The following is a 4,601-nucleotide window of genomic DNA, read 5'->3' as shown; positions in this document are numbered from 1 at the left end:
AAGAAGTGGTTCCACTCAACTGGGTTTAACTCAGCCCGATGGGAAAACATTCTGGGGCCATGAGGATGGAAGGAACAGCATTACTCCTCCTTCACAGGTAGGTGCTGATGGCAATGGCCCTAACAGCTGCAAAACACACACACAGGTTCAGTTGGGCTAGAAGATAAAACATTCTGAAATTTTCAGGGGACAGAGATGGGTCCCAGAGCAGGCTGTCCTGAGAAACTTGGCTAAAGTTGTAGGTCATTGTTTCTGCATCAAGGAAGACAGAATCTGTTTACCAGCTCATCAAGGCTTCAGCGTACTCAACTTTCAACTTCTCCGACTGCTTTTTTCACCTTGGTCATAGGATTATGACTAAGAAGAAAGATAACAAGGACTAGAAAATTCTAGCCCCCAATAGGTAGACCTAGGCTACATGAAGGAGGAATGACAAGGTGCTCTGCAATACAGGACAGGCGGAGGCTGGGCTCAGCCTGGGGAGCAAGGGAAGCTGGAAGGAGTCAATGATGCCCGGGTGGGGCTTGGAAGGCCTCATGGTGCCTCAGGCACAGGACGTGGCTAGTTTCTTTGAATGAACATTTTTATGACTGTCAGTCACAAGGGCATGGAAGATGAAAACATTAAGTCCCACTGTCACCTCAGTCATTGTGATGAGAATGTGTTAGATATCAAGGAAGCCTGGCTGGTCGGATAGTGAAGTGGTGAAGCCCAAACTCATTTCCAGGAGGGAAAGCTTGCTGCAGGAACCTGGGAATGGAGATGTATTTCTGCCCTACTGAGTCTTGAGTTTCCATCTTCACCCAGAGGGGAGCTTGCCCTGGAGCTGCAGGGGCTTAATGACCAGGAGACTTTACCACCCACCCCCACAAGGGGGCCACAGTTCTGGAAGATAATCTGGTGGCAGCTCTAGGTGTATATGTACTGTTGAAACTGTAAGAAACTGTTGTATCAGTTTCAGGAAGTCCCACCCAGTGCCTCACTGACTATCACTTTCCAGATGGCCCGGCCTCAGCCTCCCTGTGAGGACTGTCACTGATGCAGGGTGTCACCATCACACTCAAAGGAGGGGTGTCACTGGAATAGGTTGTTGGTTTTAAAACCTGTTTCCCAGAAAGACAAATACTGCATGATCTCACTTATATGTAAAATTTAAATAAATCCAACTCATAGGAACAAAGAGTAGAAAATAGGTTGACAGGGACTAGGGGGTTGAGGGAAATTGGGGGATTTGGGTGGAAGGGTGCATACTATCAGCTATGAGATGAACACGTTCTGAAGGTCTTATGTATAGCCAACTTGGTGACGACAGTGTATAATAGTGTATTGCATCCTGGAAATTTGCTAAGAGAGTAGATCTTGTGTTCTCACCACACATACACACACACACACACACACTATGTGGTGATGGTTATGTTAATTAGCTTGATAGCAGTAATCATTTCACAGTATATACATATATCAAAACATCCCTCTGTATACATTAAATATATATAATTTATATTTATGAATTATGCCTCAGTAAAGCTTGAAAAAATTAAAATGAGTAAAATGTGTGCCTGATGTATCATTCACACAAAATCCAACATCTGAAGTCAAACTCCGATATGAGGGGCTTCATTTAGCATGCCCTCACCTTCACTGGCAAATACTGCCAGCATGGAGGGCAGACAGCCTTGAGATACCCAGAGGGGAGCCACCATTACCCATGCCCTCCATGCCTGAGTTCACAGTCAGGACTGCCAGCACAGAGGGCAGAGAGCCCTGAGATACCCGGAGGGGAACCACCATTACCCACGCCCTCCATGCCCAAGTTCATAGTCAGGGTGGTGCAGTGCATGGGAAAGGACAACTGGTTAGGAGTCAGGACACCTTGCTCCACCCCAGGTCTGCCACTCAGTTGCCACTGTCTTCCACTCTCTATCAATGCACTCACCCTAGACAGTTAGTTTCTTCCTCCTCTCGACTCACTAAGCCTTTCACCTCTTGATATAAAGGTCATCCCATTATTTTAATTTAATTTTGAGTGAAAAACTAAAAACTCATTGAGTGCCTGCCATGTTTCAACACTGGACCGTATGGTGGGAATACTTCAACAAATATAAAAGGTGTAGCCCTTATTCTCATAGTGTTTGCAATCATTCCATTCTCCTCCTAAGCAAGGTTTTCTTGTCTTGGTGTGGATTGTTCCTCTCTTTTTGCACAGTGGCTAGCAGGAAGCTCTGAATCTAACAAGTGTCAGGCAACCAGATTAAGGCTATGCAGTGGTCAAGAAGCTGAAGAGAGAACAAGTGACATCAGGAAGTAGGAGATCCTCTGTTTCTTAAGACAAGAGTGCTCAAGTAGCTCTGAGCTTAAATTTCTTTGTTCTCCATCAGGATCCTGCTATGAGAATTGCAATAAATGTCTCTGAAATGCATTACATACAGCATGTTTGTTCTCTGTATTTGAAGGCTCTGATTTTTGCATGCCTGGCACTGACAATATTTAAATATGGTGTGGAATACTGGGTCAGAAGACCACAGTAAGATATCATTTGCCCTTGCAGCCTAACACTCCAAGACGCACAGTGCTGGCTAAGGGATGGGAGATGTGGACTCATCTGGCTGTTGCCTGAGATCTAGATACCAGCTTTCAGTTTCTTTTGAGGCTCAGTAAAAAGAGGAATGCTTTGTGTAGTATATCCCCTGTGTTTGCAAGGTCAGACCAGCTAGTTGGTACAGATTGGGTCACAATGACAGTAACAGCATGGACTTCCCAGCTCATGTAGCCAGATGCTCATATGGCCCAGCTCCTTGAAAAGTTCCCCTCATAGTCCTTGGAGTTTTGACAGGTTGTCTATTTTGAATACACCAACATTCTCTTGCCTGCTGCTTCCTTCTCTCACTAAGGGTTACTGCAGTTTCAGCAGGCACTGTGGTCTATTTCCCAACTGCATCACTGGGAGGCTGGGTCTCTGAGGCAGCTTGGGGGTGGTGTGTGAACAAATGGATGGATTCATCTCCTTTGTGGTCCTCTCTAGCCCCCATCTTAATCCTGCTTGCATGCCTGTATCTCACATGACCCTCATGGCATTGACTTCTGTTTACTTGTGTCTCTTGCCCTCTCACTAGAATCCAAAGAATTTCCCAGGAGTTGGACTTCATTCTGTATTCAGAATTATTTCTCACTTGCATAAGCAAATTCTTTGCAGCTGAGTCAAGCTGGTTGTTTCCGATGCCTTCATTTAGGACCTCTTCCTTCCCAGAAAACTCTTTTTTATTTTTTATTTTTGAAAACACCCAGGCTGGAGTACAGTGGCACAATCATAGCTTAATACAGCCTTGAGCTCCCTTGTTCAGGTGATTCTCTCACATCAGCCTCCAGAGAACCTGGGACTTCAGGCGCAAGCCACCACTTGCAGGTAATTTTATTTTTAATTTTATTTTTAGTAGAGACAAGACCTTGCTATGTTGCCCAGGCTGGTCTGGAACACCTGGCCTCAAGCCATTCTTCTGCCTCAGCCTATCAAAGTACTGGGATTATAGGCATGAGCCACCACACCCAGCCACAGAAAGCTCTCAAATATGCATGTGGAATTTCACAGGACTTAGCATGTATTTTCTAAACACGCTCAGAGATGGCTGAGTCCTGGAAGTAGGCATAGAGGAGGGTGAGCTTAAGAACTTTACTAAAGCACTTACATTTCACTTCCACACACATAGTGACAGTACTGTGCTACACATTTTCTCCAATTTTGCAGAAACTTTCTCTCTTCAGCAGATCCCAAATGGAGTTTTTACGAGTATATGTTGAGTCTTATAAAAAGAGTATTTTAAAAGTATGCTCATTATTGTATTTTTTTCTAAGTGAATGGGAGCCTCTCTAGGGCACCATGTTCTAAGTTTGCTAGGGGCATAGAATGAAATGTTGCCGTGCCCTCCAGAGTTGCATAGAATGGCATCCTTGTCCCTTTCAGAGAGGCACCAAAATGCTTAAGTTTCCAAATTTCTCTATCTCCTCTCTTGAAATCTGGCCTACCTATATATAGTTCAGACTGTCTCCCCATCAGAATAGCAATGTGAGGATTTTTAAGGACAGAAATACATGCTTCCTTGGTTTCAAAACACCTATTCATGCTGAGTACTAGCAGCTTTGTCCTCTGTAAGGTGTGTTTGAGCTATGCTCATAAAAGATGTGAGTTATAAGCATAATTCAATTAGAGCAAAGAGACTACAAAAAGGGGAATAGAAATAATAGAGAAAAAAACAGATAAACCAAGCCCAGTAATTCGGGGTGGCCTCACTGTCCCATCCATCTGTGAAAAACTTGATGCTCCATTTGTCTGGGAGGGTGTGTTGATTAAGAATTTCCCCAGATGGTAGCATGGAGGATGTCATATTAAAGCTCTCTCCTTACATCTGCAGAAGATGTGACAGGAGGAGAAAATTAGTGCCGAATTCATGAAGGAATCCTGTCCTATAAGGCTCAGCTTTTTATCTGAATCCATCTTGGGGAGAAGATCAGTTAAATGAAAAGTAGATTTAAGAATGCATATCCACTGAATGAAATTATAATATGAGCAGAGATGCTGACTTAAAGGAAAATCCCTGGGACTTGCT

Source organism: Rhinopithecus bieti, unplaced genomic scaffold (assembly GCF_001698545.2).
Source record: "Rhinopithecus bieti isolate Rb0 unplaced genomic scaffold, ASM169854v2 scaffold_7509, whole genome shotgun sequence".
NCBI classification, from domain to species: domain Eukaryota; kingdom Metazoa; phylum Chordata; class Mammalia; order Primates; family Cercopithecidae; genus Rhinopithecus; species Rhinopithecus bieti.
Note: the sequence above shows the minus strand (reverse complement) of the source record.